At 43.3% G+C, this 19,817-nt stretch overlaps 1 protein-coding gene across 1 annotated transcript in view; it reads right to left on the minus strand.

The window, feature by feature from the left end:
• FOXO3 (forkhead box O3) overlaps positions 1–19,817 on the minus strand; it is a 97,627-nt gene that overhangs the window by 59,583 nt on the left and 18,227 nt on the right.

Here is a 19,817-nt window from a genome sequence, read left to right on the forward strand (position 1 = left end):
CTTACCTGTTACACTCCCATCCCCTTAATAAGCACCACACAGCAGCTTCACCGAACTTGGAAACTGCTAAGTGACCCGTAGTAACCTCCCCTCTGCCACGTACTTGGAAAGCTGTGGATTTGGATTAAGACAGAAGCAAACCAAAATTGTCATGGAGCTTCCAGTGGCCTGCCGGTAAGAGAAGGCATCCATGTCTTTCCCTGTATGGAGACAGCACCGTAATCGTCAGTGGATACAAGCACCTCCCTCTCCATAGCTAACCTTCAAGGAACAGAAGCCACTCATGGCACAAACAGCAGGTCCCTCTTCAATGTCTGAAAAAAAAACGTTTTTCTGCACTCTGTCTCCTCTGACTTTTTTTACACTCTCATGCAGGCAGAAAATGTTACCAACATGGTGCTGACCTTGCTGGTGAAGGGGCTTGCAGCCTCCTGCAAGTCGCTTTGCTATGCCAGAGCTCACCATTTCCCTTCTCTTCAAAAGCTTCAGCACTGACCTCCCCGTGCAAGCTGCAATGCAAGGTAACTGCTGCAATGCAAGGTAACTGGCAAACAAAAAGCAGCAGAAAATGGAGGCTGGACCTTCAGTGGTTTTAGAAGAGCTGCAGCTCCTGCATCTACAAAAGCCTAAATTCTTCATCACATGCACAGTAGAGTAGGCACATGGATCAAGACTACAGAAAAAGGAACAGAAGACCCACATTATTTCCACTTAAATCAAAACAAAACACTCAGCATACCTGGGTAAGTAAAGAAATCTACCTTTCCCTACAGAGAGGGAAGCAGGGATTTCAGAACTCTGACACGAGAAATATATTCAATTACAATGCCAAGTAAACAAAAATCCACAAAGCAAATTTAATTTAAAAAGGAAAAAAAAAACCAACCCCCAAACCTGATAGTGTCTAAAAAAAATAAAAGTAAAAGAAAATTTCTAATAGAAATTAACTTTCATGTACACTTCAGTTACAAAGACTGATACTACCAGTGGAGCTGTGGAGCAAGAAAAGAGACTCAGATACTATGAAGCACCTTTGCAAACACTTTCCAGGAGGTAAAGAAGTAGGGGAGAGAGAGGAAAAGGCAGAGGAGAGTTCCTGTTCCCAGTCCCGTGGAGTACAGTTGAATGCCAAGCTACAAAGAAAGTCCCTGCAGAGGGAGGTACACAAGGAGGGCTCTGCTCCCCCAAACTACAGATCAACGTGGGAAAAGGTCTCCTCCTACCACCTGCTTTGGCCATCTGAAAGTCAGGTGCCCATACAAAGCCAGGGGTCATGACTGCCCGGTCAGGTAACAGTAAGACAGGTATGAAGAATCACCCTGCCTCTCCTTCCACTGACTACAGAGGGACCGCTGACGATGGATTTAGACTTGGTGTTCACCCTGTGACTGCTAAAGGTAGGGGAAAGAGGAAAACAGACTTGACCTCAATATGTCTGTGTGACAACAGGATGCTCCAAGCCTCATAGTTAAATCCAAAGATTTAGGTAGTGTGTGTCCTAACGAACATAAAATGTAGAAATGTCTCTGTTCAGTTATGTATCTATCCCTAATGTCTCTTGTTCAGTAACATGCTCAGCCCTGTAAGCCCTTCCTGAATATTATTAGAGCACTTAATTTATTCGTAGGAATTGTTATAATTCAAGATAAAGAAGTGACCAATTGTATCGAGTCTTGCAGTTGATGGTTGGTTTACCCAACAGTAAATACAACCTTTGATTTAATTTCTACTTGTGATACAGGACCATCATGATAAATTCCCCCACCTTCAGTGGGACCAGTGGTCCCTCTAGCCCAGTAACCACAAGTGGTCCACAGCATGCGTCTGAGGAAGAGGCCAAGTGAAGGGAGGGCACAGGGTGATGATCCCTCCTGCTGCCATCATCTCAAGAGACACCGGAGAGCAGAGGTGAGATTTTCCTGTTACAACAAGCCTACCCACCAAGCCCACCCCATTAACCTCTGCCTACTGAATTCTACCACCTGTATAAAATAGTATTTGTTCCTTTATGTCTCATGTAAACAAAAATCTTTGAAGAAAGTAAGTCACAATTAGGGAAAAGAAATAATATGTAGATAAGAGCTAATTTTCCCGCCAACACTGCAGAAATGCTCTGTAGCAGACACTAACATGTGGAGTAGCAGCACTGCAGGCTATTGAGCAGAAGGAAGGCACATTCGTACCTTTCGCTCCACAATCAAACCAAATTGAAAGATCTTGAATCCCTAGCTGTGAGAAGCAATTTTTTCATTGTCTGTTGTATACAACACTTGTCACTACAGAGTGCAGCTTGACTGGCCTTCACTATACATAATTATTATTTCCTAGACCTACAATTTATGTTGAACCATCAATCTCCAGATAACTATTCCAAGTCAGCGAAGGGATGGGGGAAAGGAGTTAGAATGTTTTAAAACACGACATACTTGTCTCACATCACATCACCTGGCACACCTGTCTGGCATATAGCCCTACTGATTCTTGGGGCAGCTAAAAATAGCAGTTTCTCAGTCACCCAATGCACAAATAGTCACCTCTGTACCTATCAAACACAAATTACACTACATAGTGCCTACTGATGGCTGTGGAAGTAGTACCTGGTGGAACAATAAATTTAGAGAATTCCATTATTTCAAAAAGCTTAGAATGTCCATAACAATGGGGGGGGGGGGGGGGGGGGGGGGGGGGGGGACAAACATAATGAGCAATACTTACATAAGTGATATTAAGAAGAGTAAACAACTGCCAGAGTAAAGCCCTTAAAGACACACCTTTCAGGAAGGGCAAGAGAAGTCCAACTGATTCAGGTTAGCTAAGAGAAGACCAAGAGATGACTCGGTCATGTGTACCTTCACTAAGCAAAGATCTCTGACAGCAAACATCAGCTGAAGTTAGCACACAAAAACAAATACAAAAAAATACCTCAGTGGCTTGACAAATTCAGAGTGGAAAAGCAGTACCAAACTTCCTATTAAAAAAGGGTAATTAACCACTGGAAAAACATCCAACAGCTTTAGCACCTCACATCTTTAAATCAGGACTGGATGACTTTAAAGCACCCTCAAGCTCAGCCAGAATTTATGTGATTGATGCAGGAAATATTAGATGAAATTTGATGTCTTGTATGTCATATAGATGACAGACAATGAGCAGAATGGGTCCCTCCAGCTTTAAAATCTTTTAATTCTACTCTGTATGTGCTAGGAACTCAATTACATTTTGTAGCTACCAAAATCTATACAAATATTATCACATTGCTAGGAAAGACAAGCTGAAGAAGAAACAGTTTATAAGTCACAAAGCATCGCAAAATGAGGCTTCTTAGTGCACCTTAAGAAAAAGTGCACTAATTAATTAAAAAAAAAAAAACAACAAAAACTGACACTTTATAAAAGTCATCCAGACCTAAGGTAATGTCTCTCCGTATTACCCGTGTTAACCCACATATTTTTTTAATAATATTTCTTGGTTAAGAACTACTAAATTATAACAAAATGAGTTCACCTATTTTCTGCACATGACTGGGAAAAAAAAAGAATAAAGGGAGGAGAATTCTCTTTTCAAATCCAGCACCTGGCCTTGGTTGATAAGAAGTGCTCTCTTTATAGATGCTTTATTACAGAATGGAGAAAAAAATTCTTAGAGAATAAAATACCTCGAGTTGGAATATCATTTTCCATTATTAGCACTAGCAGAAATTAGCACTTAAATGTCTTTCTCATGAGGATGCATCCTACCTTGTGCCTGGCATGGATGAGGGACTCGTAGTGCTAGGTGCTAGATGAACGCAGTGTACCAACAGATGCTTGCTGTCTCAAACAGCTTGTTTGGAGCAAGCTGTCTCTTTTCCACATCTTGAGCAAATGCAGGTAGGTGAGAGAAACATACTTTTCAGAAACCACAGCGGCATCCTGCATCACTCCATCATCTCTTCCTTTCCCTTTGTGCCACCACCTACAATCCTCTCTTGCTAAGGTTGAACAGTAAGTACGTACTTAACTTGTGAGTTGATTAATCAAGGCTGCTGCTATGTGAAATGAAGAAGATAGGGCTCCATCGTATTTCTACATTAACGTCACTTCACTTAATCTAATCTCTTTATTATACTCAATCATTAGGCACAGTTTTCAAATTTGCAGCTTATTATTAATAGAAAGAATTTTTTGCTGAATTTTTTTCCCCCCTAACAAAACAGAAAAAAAGGACTAGCCTGTTTGTTGAGAACAGCCTTTTCCTTAGTAATAAAAAGGATCATATGACAACAGTTTTGCAGTGTATCGTGCAAGCTCTGCTGGAGTCAATCCAATTTCTATACAAGTGCTGCCATTTGGACAACAAAGCCGCCTTATTGAAACGGGCAGGCTTCATCTTAATTCTGGCACTACTGAATGGAGAGTGCACACTAGCCAGGGAACAATGAACCAAGAAAAGAGTTACAAATCTCTCGTGACAACTGCATGCCAAGGAAGAGAAGATGCATTATGATAGCATTGTTTGCTCTGCTCCTTCCCAAGACCACTTTCAAACAAACATGGCTTTTTTGCACCCAAACCTGAAAGCTCTTTCCAGATTTTGCATGTGTATCTATCTTCCAACCCTCATCACCCATCCAGTGAGACCCCCATCACAGCTCTGCTCCTTGGACAAAGGTGGGAAAAAAAGAGGCTCCCACCTTCGCACTCCCTTCCCTCTCCTCCCATCCTTACTCATTACCTCTATTATTTAGAGCCTCCTCTGCTATTTTCATGTCTAAGGCACATAAAACCGGACTACTGTATTGTTCTGGGGAAAAAATATTTGCCTTTTATCTGATTTACATTACTTACTTCTCAGTGAAATTTAACTTCTGAATTCCTGAGATTTCCTGACATTCAGCTTAGTGCAAGAATGCCTGCCTTGACCTTGGCTCCTGCAAGGAATGGAGGGAGCTTGGCTCACACTGGTCCCCAGCTTATCTGGGGACAGAAGCTGAAACTCCCCTCAATGCATTTTGATGCACCATTACGTATGGCTGTAGAAATATATGCTAAATATATGCCGAAGTATATAGGTGATCAGATATATTGTTCAATAGTGTACATTAAATCAGTTACAGAACAGGTTAGAAAATGTCTCCTGCCTAGTGTTTCCTTCCAACACGTATTTTTAAATGGGAGCAGAAGCAACCAGTATAACTCCACAAAGGGAAAAAACCCAAAATTTCAAGGTTGCAGAAGATCACCTGCACACCTCTTATTCAGCCAGCAATTCTCACGTGGCTGCGTGTGACGTTACCAAGGGTAATACACCCTCCTAGACAGAAAGGGTTGGTGACTCCAAGTCTGTCTTGCTTGCAGCAAAGCTTTCCCACTTTGCTTTACTTTGCACAGGAGAGAGATTCAGACTGCCTACATGGGAGGAAAACAAATCTCTTCCTGCAATTCAAGATAGTTTTACCGGTGTTTGCACTAGTTCTAGAAAACAGCAATGTGTATTTATCCCAACCAAGGATGATTACAGCTCTTCAGGCTGCTTGCTTTTTGGTAGGGTAAATGCAAGGACACATATACACCCATAGAAACATGCATACACATAGGAAGACAGGACAAAACCTTGTGAAACCTGAGAAACAGGCCAGCTCAGTCCATGAGCTTCAACGTAATGAGTTTCTTAAAACCTTTCAGGTATTTACTCTGGCAAATACAACCTGATAATACAGGTATTTATAATATAAATCAAATACAGGTACATGCATGTTTTTTGTGGGTTGTTTTGTTCGGTTTTTTAATTAAAGCAATTACAATCTTTTCAATATTTGAATATAAAGCTTTGCTTGGTAATTCTGGTAAGACATTCAGGAAAATACTAGCTTCAAAGACTCCTAGAGAGAAACACCAACTCATCACAAAATACTAGGCATTTACAAAGAGATTTTTCAAGGACAGCAGCAACAGCTTTTTCTTCGTATCCCAGTAAAAGTCAACAAGAGTTGAGAGACCAGCTCTTCTTGTACACCTGAAAGTCTCCTCATTACTGTTAAAATGGCAACACTGGAAAGCATAGAATAGAATCACAAAATATCTCAAGTTGAAGGACATATAAGGACCAGAGTCCAACTCCCTGCTCCTCGCAGGACTACCTAAAACCCATGACTAAGAGTAGTGAATTACTTTATATTAAAAGGCATTTAAATTGAAGCCATTTCTGTCACACCTGGTTTCAGAAACCTGCTAATTCTAGCACTGATTTATACGAAACGTCCCTTGGAAAGGGAGGATGGAGGGTCAAAAGCAAGACCGGTACCCTGCACATGCCCACACATACGAACAGTATTTTCTTTTCCTTATTAATAAATAGCTTTGAATTCTCACTCAGCAAAAAGGAATTAATTTTATCTTCAGTGGATTGCAGTATCTTGGCAGCAAACGCAGAACACAAGTTTAATCTTTCTAGACCAAGTCCTCCAGCTTGGTTGATGTGAATGAAAATATGTGATGGGAGTTTTTCTCTCTTTGAATAATTGCATGGGAGGGTGATTAAGTAAGTCACAGACCTAACGAGCAGATTTGCCCAGCTCAGCCATTTTGCTCTCCAGCAAGGGTGCACAGTTTTTGTTATCTTTGATGAAATGGGATTGCTGCTGAAGTTTCTTCTGAGACTAGGAACCTGGATCCACAGCCTACAACTGCTGCTCATTTGCTTCTAGTCTGAATTACTGAAACATGGGGGAAATTAAAAGCCCTGGAAGCCGGGAAATTTTGCAAACATCAGAAAACGGTAAAAAAGTAAAAAGTCCAGTCACTCAAAATAGTCAAGAGAAGCTCTTGGAGACAGTCCTCCAGTACCGCTACAGCAATGGGCACAGCAAGACAACAGCAGACTTGGGCTGTGCCTAACAGGTCCTCCCACCAAAAATAAATTACAATATACTATGTAAAAGGGAGCATAAGGCAGTAATCACCAATCTACTAATAAAGGTAAAGGTTGACTATGTTCAAAAAGCTGCTAGACGAGCTACATGAAGATCTCAACTGTCCACTGAACACTGCTTGAAGACTACAGCTAAAGCTGACTCACATATATCAGTCAAGAGTTCACCTTTCTGTCCATCACAGCTGGGGTTCACAGTGCTTAGAAACCCATAAATACGGGTACAACACACTGCAAGGGGCATGCACATCAAAAAGACAGTTCAGGTGTCCAGCAGCTGGCAAGGATCCTGAAACACCTGCAGAACCCTGCCTTTGATTCCCAGAAAGTACATCAGTACCAAGATGATTTGGATCCAAAGACTGCTCTGGGAAAAATCTCCAAGGAGCATTCATCTCAACAGTGTCAACCTTGTCAGAGAAAAAACAATTATCCAAAGAGTCCATCACAAGTTCTAACTAGGAAAAGTTGCTGATGAGAGAAGATACTAGGTCCTTCAATCTTAGAAGCAAACAAAAAAAGTGCTTTTGGTAAGAAATATCTACTAACTTGCTACCTAAACCTTTCCACCAAAGCTCTGAGAAAGGCAACCGAGTGGTGAACACAAGTCTCCTTCATTGCTCTTCAACACATTTAAATCCATAGGTAAACACTGATAAAATATACCAGATCTTGGACTCAGTTCTACCCTGTTCTTGTAAATATAAGAAAATAAAGAACATCTTGCAAATTTATCGTACAAGTGCCTAGAGAAGAGGGTTCAGGGTACAAGGTTACAACTGCCACCCATCTTTCAAGCGAAGAAAGATGGAAGGCAACTGCTATGGAGTCAGCCCTGTTGTTCTTCATTCAGGTGCCAGTGATTGAGAAATACAATGCAATTCAAAAAAACAAAGAGAGTTTGTATACTCTATCTGATTATCAGGTGTCTTTAAGATTACACTTAAATAATTAGATTACCAATGCAAAAGGAAAGAAACACAGCTTTGGCGTAGGGGCTTTTTTTGGTGATCTTTTTTGTTAAAGTATCGTGGAAAGCACAGATAAACTTCCAGCACAGTAATACTGGAAATCTTCACCTGACTCAGGAATTTCAGAACGGAAAAGGAAAGCAAGAAAGAAAGAAAAAAAAGAGGCTGTAAATAAGGAGACATTTGTAAGTGCCCAGTCTGTTCAAGGGAACTTTTAAAATTCAAGAACCAGCTCCCTTAAATCTTCTGCATTTGACTTTACTTCCAGCATTATAAATTCTGCCCAGCCAAGGGGAAATGAACATAGATTTAGAAAGAAGTGCTGGGGAAATAAGATGAGCTTCTTTATGCTTCCCAAGTGAGACAAGGTCACTCTCTAAAACAATGTGAAATATGGTATTAATTTCAGTCGGTTTGTCATAACACGCTGAAGTTCTGAGCTACTTTCCAGTAACATGCCAAGCCAGACTGAAAACAATAATAATAAAAATCCAACTCCCAAATTCTTCTTGAGCACAGAGGCTCCGGACACAGAGAGGCAGGCAGCAGAGCCTTTTGACACCAAATGAGCCAAGTTTTGTGCTGCCTTAACGCAACAGTCATATACATCCACATCCTCTCATCTTGTCCCCTCCTGTGTCAACAAAAGGATGCTTCTGGGAAAGTGCCCAACTTCTTGGACAGAACTTGTTTAAGCACAGCCTAAACCCTCTCCCCACACACAGCCATGCTGACTCTGAAGGAGCAACTGTCATACTAAAACAAGAGTCTGCAAAATGATGCCTAAACGTAGCAACTGAATATGTATCTATTTCTCAATATGTTCTTTTATTGTCTGGGAAAGTTGTTCACACTGTTCCTTAGGAGTCTGTGGAAAAACAGGACTGTAGTCCAAAATTAATGTCACATTATGACATTAACTCAATTTTCATTCCCTCCTTTCTGAGTCAAAAGACACAGAAGAACATCCTGCATTAAACCAAAATATAAAGTATTAGGTCCTTGTAAGACTTCTCTGACATAATCCTACATTTGTATTTGGATAAAATCAAAATGACAAGTATGCAATTACAAATTAATTTTCCCTTTTCCCTGATTGGAATCCAAGTAACTCCTGTTGGGCAGCAAACTATGACCACCATGTGTAAAAGGCTAATGAAACAACCCCCTACAAAAATAATCACCGGAGACAAAGAAAAGGGAGAGGTTACTGGAGGGCAAATAAACTTAGCCGCTGAGAAGTACCTAAAATAAGCAAGGGATTTATAAAACTGTTCTCAAGCCTGTTCCATTAAATCTGAATTCTGAAATTACTTCTGAGGAGAAACCATTTCACCTAGCATATTATGCACTGATAAAATCTTCATTCTGGCATGGAGAAGCAGCTCCCGACCAAAATGGTGATCCAATGATAACAGCAACCTACTAATATTTGCTATAGGAAAATGATACACAAAACAATTGGCTCATTGTATGTTTGCCCTGAATACACTTAATTGTGTACAACAGAACAAATTTTTTAAGATATTGGAAAGGCAGCATTCATGTTTTTGAGTTGCCTGCCTGAATTCTGCAATGAACAGAGCTTTTTGGTCACTTGGCTCTGGTTGACCTCTGCCTGAGGGAGTACAGCTGCAAATCATACCCTGCAAGACTGTGTCAGCATCCTCCATCTTCAAACGGCCTGGTAGGATCATCCCATACCTGGCAACGCTTGCAAGATCACGTAGGCAGTTGCCTCTGAACCTTTAGGATTTAAATTTTGCTGGCCCAGCACGCAAGGAAGTCAGAAAACCTCCCAAAACATGCGGCCTCTGAGCAAAACTGCTTGCACAATGTGGAAGAGGCCGGGAGGTGAGAGGAATGACTTTGAATTTTGCTTCTCTTGCAGAATACTGAATGATCTTAATTGCTTCGTGTATTAGATAATAATAAAGGATCTGAGTTGACTCTATGTGGAAGTACAGCACTAATTTAAAACAAAGTCTCAGGCTGAAAAGAATAAACGCAAATCCCTCAATAAAGTACTGACTGGAGGTGGCAAAGGTGGGAAGACTGAACAACTGTGTCCTAGCACCGTTAAGAAATATTTATTCCTAAAGAAGTTTTTTTTCCCTAGGTGGCTGGGAAAAAAAGAGGCAGAAGGTTCCTAAAAGACAACCTGTCTTTGATCCTCTTAATACACTAGATTAAAAACAATTTAATTTCTTTTTGCCAGAGGTCTTGGGAGCATCTATATCTTGGCTGGCTTTAAAATACTTAAAAAACAATTCAGTCCCATCTCTTGCTATTTATTGCTTTAAATGACAGCGTTACGTATGAGAGGCTAGCTCCTGCAGCCAAAAAGGTATTTAAACACAGACATGCTATCTTATTGAAGTATCACATAAATTTACAATCTTCCCTTTATGGCTTTCCAGTCCCTGACTCTGACACCTCCCACTGGAAGAGGGAAATCCCGAGGAAGACGGGAAGTCCTCACCACCGGGTCTCCCAAAAGACTTCAGAAGTCCTGGTGGACACAGTACTCACACCCTAAGCATCCACCCCAACTCCAGTGTACCAACACCAATGTATTTTACACACGAGGGCCAGGCTGTCCTGGCAGCTCGGGGGGACACACCTTCGCCCACAACAAGGAAAGAGATAGCAACCATTAATTATCGTTTTGCCATCATAAACTTTCTGGTGTTGATTTGGCCAATTTTCACATTAATTCATGCTGTTTTAATCAGGGAAGGGCTCAAGTTCACCAAGGCAAGCAATAAGGGCTGGGTGAAATATTTCCTTGGCTTCGGCTGATAATGTGTAAAGCCAACATCTGGAGAAGAAGCCTGGCCTCGCAAGAAACTGCATGGTGAACATACCAGCCCAAGATGCCTCTGTCCTCATGCCCCAAAGGCTGGTCATCACCAACCCCTTTACAATTCATCACACCCTGTAGTGACAGCCAGACCCGCAGCCTTAGCAGGCGCTCCCCTAACCTTGCTGACTGAAGTGATGGCTGCCAAAATACGCATCAGACAGGGCTAGCCAGGAGGCAGCCAGCAAGGGAAGGAAGCTCCTATGGAACTGTTAATGCGGGTGGGTATTTCATATACCACCAGGACGGAGCAGGACATACACGAGTGAGCATGCGCTGGCCTTTTGCACACCCCTGTCTGTATCTGTAACAGCATGCGGGGAAGTACAGACCCTTTTCCTTTGGTTGCCCCTAGCAGAAGTGGGGAGAGCCCAGCAAAGGGGATGGAAAGCTGTCAGCATCCCAGCTAAAGCTGCTCTGCCGGGCTTGCAAGCGTCCTGCCCCACAGCCCCTGGCAGCAAGAATATCCGCCAGGTACAACAGCTGCTCCAGAACAGGAGAGAAGTCTCTTATCTGGCACAGCATCACCTCGGCAGAAGAGCCTGTGAGAGGCACGAAATAAAAACAGGGTGGTAACCTTAAATTGCCGGGATCTTTCTGGCTTTGCAAAGGCCTTTCAGAGCCATAAGGCAAGGCAAGGCTGCTGCCCCAAGGGACCTGGAATCACATTTGGACTGATAAGCACACAAGCACACACACACACAAACGGGTACAGAGCTAGAAAAGCCAGGGGCAAAGGGGAATCACGTTTAAAGATTAAAAACAACAGCTAAAAAACTTTCTTTCCTCCTCACAAAATCATTAGAGGGTTTTGAGTCCCTTCAGTCATGGCATTTTCACACAGGCTTCGTTCTGGTAAACAAATTGCTTTTAATAAACTTTGTTAGCCCTCCCAAGCTATTCGTTAAATGCAGGGTAATTGCAGAATGCAGAGGTGACAGTTTTACCAAGAACCTTTTTCCTCTAGAAAGCTCATTCACTTGCTGCTGAAAAACAATTTGCACTTCAGACCAAGACCACCATTAAAAAACCACTTCTCTCTTCTGGGAGAAAAAGAACACAAGCTCCAAACTGCCTCTTTTAGAGCTAAATTTCAAACATACTAAATACTAACACTCACTAACACCCAAAGAGGTTTATTTTCATCATCAAGAAAACCGAGGCTGCCTTTTCTAACCAAACCAAGCCAGATTCAGCCTGCGTGGCACCAGCCCAGCCTCTTCACCTCCTGACAGATGCAAAAACTTTAGTCCTCAGGTGTGGCATCACCCCCTCCTGCAACCTATGGAGGGCATGGGGGGGGCTCACACCCTCTCAAAGCTCTCAAAAATATTCTGAATAGCTGTTTCAGCTGTTTCTCCCATTACACTTATTGAAAAGAAGGGGAAAAAAACCATCTTGCCCCTCTGCAGCTCAGTCTTGCTGAGCTGCACAAACTTCAGGCATACAGCAAAACGAGCTGGGAAGGCACCAGATTAAAAAAAGCTGCATGTGGGACAGCCCGCTGCTGTACTGACCCGTGTTCATGTCCCGGCATCTGAGCAGGGCTCAGATCATCTGGCCAGTGTAGAGTGGGGGGAGCAGCCAGCAAAAACCTGCAGACGAGTAACCCGTGCAGCCCAAACCCAAATTTCTTCAGAGATACAAATGAAAGTTCACATTCACCAAACTACGAAGTGTTACACAAGTGGTAAAGGCTGGCTCCACACAGCAGATCATAAATCTTCAGCTTTTTGGAAGACCTCAGGCACCAGGGGAAACGCTTGGGTTGGGTTTGCTTTTGTCAGAAACCACACACGGAGCACGGTGATGAAACCAGTGATGAGGAAAGGCCTTTTATGTTCCCAGCATCAGATCAAAATCCCACCTGGGTCAGCTTCTGCTTGCTGCCTGATAGCTGTTTAAAAGCCTCCATAAAATGAGTTGGCTGTTTTAATCCAGTTTCAAGTGGATTGTGCTTAGATCCCAAGGTGGTAAAAGCTTTAGCAGTCAAGTGGACAGCCACATACCCTCCACATAAAGCTCAGTACAACCAGTACTAACCAGCAGCAGCCAAGCAGGAGGAGAAGCTAAGGACAGAGAGGAGGCTGGAAATCCAGTTACCCACTCCATTCCTAGAAATGATTCAGCTAGATTGAACTTACAGCAAATGAGCAGAAGCACAACAAGTAGCTTGTCTTTGCTCCCTATGTTTTATGAATAAGTATTTCAGCTCCTGAACCCTTGATCTTTCTTCCCATAAAATGCTATTGCAAAAGCCCACTCATATTTTCCACACACGTGGAAAACTATTTGCTACCCGTTCAATTCCTTAAACAAACACACGCACTTACTCACCAACTTTCTCCCTCACCCCCTTTGCAATTTTTTCTTTTAAAAAATGCTTAAGTTTCTTCTTTTGGGGTCTTTCATTTCAGTACTACAGCATTCTTTCTGCCTGTGTCATCACTAACTTTCAGAGGGTAGCAGACAAGTTCAGCATGACACAGTAAACCATTAAAATGAGTACTAGGATTTCTGCTTTCTGTTTACAATCTTAACAGAGCACGGCATTTTCCTGTGAGATTATCACTCTTGCAGAGCAGCTGACAAGTGACTGAGAAATTACTAAATGCCTCGTCTGCATTGTAACAAAGTGAATTTAAAAAAAAATCTTAAACCCCTTAAAGCACAGCAAACAGGAGGGGCAAAGAGAGTGTTTTGGAAATTGTACATGTGCAGTAACTATGTCTTACTTCCAAAAACATGCTTCCAGCTGTTATGTATAAATATTGGCTCGACAATGAAGCCCCAGACAAAGTGCCAGCACTAGTCGAAGCGGTCGGCTGGCCGGGTGCTGCTCAACTGACACCATGTACATGTCGTGCTGTCACAGAGTGTGCTGGTCCCTCCCGTCCTGGTGTGTCACTGGTATTGCATCACTGCCAGTGAAATAACGCAGCTGCCTCACCGCTTTTTTTTTTAAGTGACAGCAAATTTCAATGCAATAAATCTCTGAGCTATGCCCAGCTCTATCACCCACGCAGGCCAGCTTCACTGCAGTACCCTGCTTTTTAGGACCCTTTCTTTTTCCCCCGCAGCGGCCTCCTTTGGGCAAAATAACCCTCTCGCCACCTGAAAGATGTCATGATTAAGCTTAAGGATTGGCAGCCATGTTATTGCCTGTCGTTATCCCTTTAGGCCTCTGAGATTACTGCTTTCACTGATCATTATCGAGCTCTCCCAGGACACATTAAACGGCCTCTCCAATGGCCCCTGCAACCCACCGCAAACCCTGAATGCTGCTAAAAGGCCCCAGCAGCTGCTGACAAAAATCCCAGCAGCAAAACACACAAAACTTTTCTGGGCACTAGCAGAGAGGCAGCCATAAGTGTGGTAAGTACCGCTCGCCAGGCATCGCAGCAGGCAGATGGCCACAGCCAGGCTGCCCACGCAGCTTTCAAAGAGCATCTCGGTGCCGTGACCACAAGGCAGAAAAGTTCACTCTTACAGCTTTATCCACTGTTTACCTGCGGCAAACCTCTCAAGTGCCACTCTTCATAATGGCACAGCTATCCGTGACCACTGCTTGTCATTTTAGACACTAGCATCCGTCAAAACATCTTACTGTATGGTTCAACCACACTTTTACAAAAAACACTGCAGTTTCCTGGGAAAAAAAAAAAAAAAGGAAAAAAAAAAAAGAAGAAGAAAAAAAAAGGTAAGCTAAAAATCCGTTTCTTCCATGTTTTGACAGCGCAGGAAAAGCCCACTTTTGGGCAAGCTTTCAAGAGCGTTTCCCAAATGATGGACACACAGAAACCACTGCTGATCTCTCCTGAGCACCCTCTTTTAATTATTTGCCAATAGACAATTAAATGCCTTAGCGTAAGGTTCAGCATAGGCTGCAGCTGCAAACACTCTAGCTGAAACCTGCATGCTACATACTTGTTCAACCAGATTTATGTTACTATCTTTTCCCTTTCCCTCCGTTGTGGCAAGAGTAACAATTTAATTAGACAGAGAAAGAAAAAAAAAAATTAAAAACCCCGTATTATTTATAACTATAGCGCAAGATATTATTTTTAGCCGAAGAACTCTTAAGAAAGAAACAGCACCCAGACCGATTTCCATGTACAACTTCCTGATTTTGTGATTCAGAGCCAAATTTCGGGGGCAAGTTTAATTTAGGTTTTGATCCTTTTGACCTTGGCGCATTAGTAAGAGCTCTGGTTTTAGTGCCTGCGGCTTCACTGCTTCCGAGCTCTATAGATCTAAAACTCAACAGGTCCATCGGCTGCAAACCCAGCAACGCTTCAGAAAAGGCAGCCTTCAGAGAAATAAAGCTGTCAGCCTCCTGCAGTTCTCAGGGAAATTTGAGAGGCGGGGGAGCATCCACCCTGGCACAATACCACACGGATAGGAGCAGGACGTATCCCATTACGGGAACTGCACGTTCGCAAATACACGCTGGAGTCACAGGCTGTTCTGTGCCGCGTGGTGGAGATAACACTGACAGGCTTCACGCTGCAAAATCCACCCTCCCCAGCAACTTTTCTTTTTCTTTTTTTTTTTTTTAACCTAAACTATATTTGACTTCACTGTCAAGTATTTCAGCACAGCTGCTATTCTCAGGTTCTCCTAAAATACACACAGTAGGTACTGTACTATTGCACATATAAACATCTACCTTCCTACCACAGCTATTTATGATTAAAATAATTTTTCTCCATTTCTGATTTCATTTCCTCTCTCTAGGCCCTGTTCTACATTGCACAGGAGGTGCTTTCAAGACTGTGCCCAGAACCAACATCTAGCATGAAATAAGGAAATAAATTGTTAGCCTAGTTAGAAGTGTAGAATTTAATGTCCAGTTTCCCTTGTGGGTGACCTATAAACAGGACTCAATCTCTGATGCCTCACAGTTTAGGGAAAAGCAAGGACTGAAAGCCAGCCATGGGCTAGGGGCGTGGTGGTGCAGGGGAGCTGCCTGTCATCTGCTGTCCCCTCAGACACCAGCAGTGTTGGTTCCACTCTCTGCTGGGTGTGCTACATGTCTTACTGAGGCTTGCGCAGGACAAGTCCTCTCTAAAGATCTGACCCAGCTGCAGCTACGATGGTCAAAAACTGTGCAGCTGCACAACCACTACACTTAGTGGTGGAACTCACTCTGTCTAAAAATAAACTCCTTGGGTGAAGAAGAGCACACATGCTTTTGGGTCACACTGGAAGCAGATAAAGTGATAGTATGCAATTTAACAGGCTCCTCCGCTCTTCTGGGACGCTTCACAGTTCAGGGGTTCTCCACTGATGTAATGCATGACAAGGAGCCCATGGCTCTTCTGTGTCTGGAAGATGGCTCCTCTGCATTGAAACCCTCAGCATCACCTCCTAAACACGCCCCTTGGCAAAGGACCTTCCTCAAGAAACACATCTTGTTTCCATCCATAGGTGCACCAGGCAAGTGTGGAGGTAAAAGTATTAACACTGCAGTTACAGAGCTGAGAGGGTCATACACAGGAGGACGCCTCCATCTCCTTGGCCACACCAAGTTTTTAGCTGGGGTCCGAGCAGCAGCTCTGCCAGCTGCACTCAGCCAGCAAGTGGTGAGGATGTTCAAAAAGATGTTCCCAGCACCTGGTCCTTATCCAAAACCTCCCTCAGAGGTATCTGTTCCACTCAAGAGGATCTTACTCTCAGCGCATGTATTCTTCCATAATCGGATATGTTCAAGCCCAAAGCTTCTTTTCCTCCCAAAGCTTTTGCACGATTTGTAACTTCAGCATTGACGTTAGCTCTGACACTTCTGGAGGGGCTAAGGAAAACCCCTCTCAACCCTCAAAAACGTTACTCTGGACATAAGTCGAGCAGCCTCATGCTTCATCCATGACCATCCTGCCTACTCAGCCAGCTATTAACAAATAATTAACAATTAACACACACTCAGGCAAAGGCTCCTTTCTGCCTGATGGGATGGGGCCTCAAGTTTTCAGTGTGAAGTTCCTTTGTACTGAACCCAGTATGTCCTAGAAATCTTTCTGTGGGCAGCTGTAGTCTGTATCAACAGAGATATAAACAACAGAGATTACATCTTTTGCTGTTAAAGGACAACAAATACAACTTGTTACAAACCATTTCAAGGTAATATGGGATTTGGGGTAAGCGACGCTGAACCTAGACTCCGTGACCCCGTGGCACACGTCCAAGTGCAGCAAGAGAACTCCCACCACAGGGCACTGAATACAAATTCCTCAGTTCCTGAAGCTGAACCACAACCCACTGCCGCAGGTCCCAGCCATGGGCACAGGCACTAGCCCCTCAAAGCTATGTTTCAGCAGCACTGCCCTCTGCTTTGCCTCCTGTGCAGGGTCACTTCCACCCATTTACCAGTGCTTAAAATCAGCTGCATGACTGAAATCACACCAGGAGGCAAGCAGCAGCTCCATTTGGTTTTGGGGCAACACAGAATACGGGAAGTGGCTAGCACTGGTTCGTGTAATATTGGTCTTTCTCAGATGCTAAGAGAAGTTGTCTACTGCTATGATTCTTGCCGCTGCCGCTAATTCACAACTGCAGAAGAACGTTATTTGCCTGGCCCTTCCTCAAACACGGTCTAACCAAGGGCCTTGTCCCACTGGAGTGGAGATGGTGCAAATTCACAGTCCCAAGTGGCGCATTCCCCTCCAACAACCACAGGACAGCTACCTTAATCCTGGGGTTGAGCCCAACCAAGCAGCTGGTACCTCCATAAATACACAGACTCTGAACCTGTTGCTTCCTTACACAATTTAGTAGTTTTCCTAAACAGCTGTTGTTTCACAAAAGCCTTAGTCTTCCTTCTCCTTCAGTTCCCCTCTATTTATAATTAAGGAATCTGCATGTGGACTTCATAGAAATGCACACTTCCAGGATGGAGAAGTGAAATTTGTGATCAGATGCTCTCAATACCCTTATAAGTCAGTAAATCAGGGGGCAGGGGTTAAAAGAAAAATACCATGTCACTACTTGTCCATGCTGCCTGTTCTCCCTGCTCCAAAGCCCACTGCTGGAGATGTGAGGCTGGTGCTCCTCCTGGGCCAAGGAGAGCAGGTGCCCGAGGCAGAGCAGGGCACTCTTCTGACACCTGCCCATTTAATACAACTGCTGGAATTGTAGACAGAGGAAATCCCCATCCTTTGCCCTGCCCTGCCCTCAAGATCAGACTGACAGGGAGGGCTGTTGGAAGATTTTTTTATCCTGACTTCTTGCATGGGATCCTCTGGACTTCTCAATTAACAGACACTGCACTGCAATGCCCTCAGTTTTCCCTGGTCTTTGCACACAGTACAAGTTCTACCGTTAACTACAGGGCTTTAGTTTGTCATAAGGTAATGGAAAAGTGTTTTGTCCAACACAGCGTGTAGACCAGATCTCTGAGACTCTTTGGAACAAGATGCTCATTGGCATGAGTGATTGGTCTTGACCCACCAACTTCTGGTCCATTAAAAACTCTTTCTTTGTTTTGAGGAAGGTGTACATATATTCCAAAAATAAACTTACCAACATGTCAGAACCAAAGGCACATGGTATTGTTTTAATTTTTTCTACCTACTTTTCAAAAGTCTTTACTGAAAGAAGTGGTTTATAGCTTGGACACTTGCATCGAACAAAATTCTGCTTGATAGCCTTATCTCAACCCACAGCATGTTATCTAAAAGGTTGTTACCTCTCCTACCTCCTTTCCTCACTGGAAAACATGGAATACAAACAAAAACCGCAAAGGGCACATGGAAAAGCCTCAACGCAGTACAGACAGGGGAGATTTTCTGATTTTACCTTCCATCTCTTCAATTCCATGGTTTTCTCAGACACTAGATAATATGTACAGGTTCTTGTATCTTCATAGGTTGCCAACTTTAACTGGTGTAGGCTTCAATACATGATGCGCAGCATGGAAAACAAAAGTTATTTCAACTCCTCCACCCTCCACAAACGCATAGGAAAATCTCAGCTGGCAGCCACCATGCTGCAGTACTGACACTGTTTCTAAAACCTACAAACCAGCCCCCAGAATCTATTGCTGCACACACTTACCTGCGCTTTAAATACATACACTTGAATTTTTTTGAATGTGCAGAAAGCACTCAATGTAAAAAGAAAACAGTTTTAACATGACACAGAGCTGCACGATAATGCTCCCTCTGCGTTACGCAGCTGAAGCTTCAGCCAACAGCGCCAGCTACATGACAGAAATACTCCATCAAACCAGTGCTATGGCTCTGCAAAACTGTAAATGATTACAGAATAATGCCCTGCAATCAAAGAACAAAATGTGTGCTGCAGATTAATCACTTTCCAAGATGGGAAAGGAAAGATAGGCTTGAGAGATAAATCTGGCTGGGGTGTTTATGCAAGCGTATCATGCTCCTTAGTACTGAATGTCCCAGAACTTACAGAGGAAGTAAACAATGTGCTGGGGGGGTGTGCGGGGGGTGTGCGAGGGGTGTGCATGTGCATGTGCCCGCGTTCACAACCTGAAATAGGACAGCTTGTGAAAAACGCCCAACTTCCAGTTATGAAACACTAGCTTCAGAAGTCACCCAAGTGCCAGCTATATTGCTACTGCACAGGAAAAACTAAAACAAGGACCCATCTAGATACAGCTGACACTACTCTTCAGCATTTCAAACTTTCCTATAAAACTCCATGAGGATACCCACGGATCCGGAGCCCTGTCCCCCATGTCGCCTCAGCGGCTGTAGCAGACAGGACAGGGCATCAGAAGGCAGGGACTACAAGCTCTGCTGGTTGGGATTTACTTCTGGAGGCGTGCTCCAGCAACCTACATTTTCAGTGTCCCTCTAGCATATAATCACGCTGCTTTTGGCTGCTCAAGCAATGCCAGCTTTCATGCATTCCTTGGTTTTGTGTAAACATATTTACATTTGTAACTCCTAACTGGCTTAACACTGCACAGGCATTTTGAGGAAAACCCTACCAGCACTTGAATTAAATGCAATGCTTTGACAGTCAATTACGAACACAGTGAACAATGGACCGCCTAAACCAGAGGGGGCTGCATTTCCACAGAGAGCTCCCGGTGACTCCAGTAACTG

This window comes from Falco naumanni, chromosome 6 (assembly GCF_017639655.2).
Source record: "Falco naumanni isolate bFalNau1 chromosome 6, bFalNau1.pat, whole genome shotgun sequence".
Lineage (NCBI taxonomy): Eukaryota > Metazoa > Chordata > Aves > Falconiformes > Falconidae > Falco > Falco naumanni.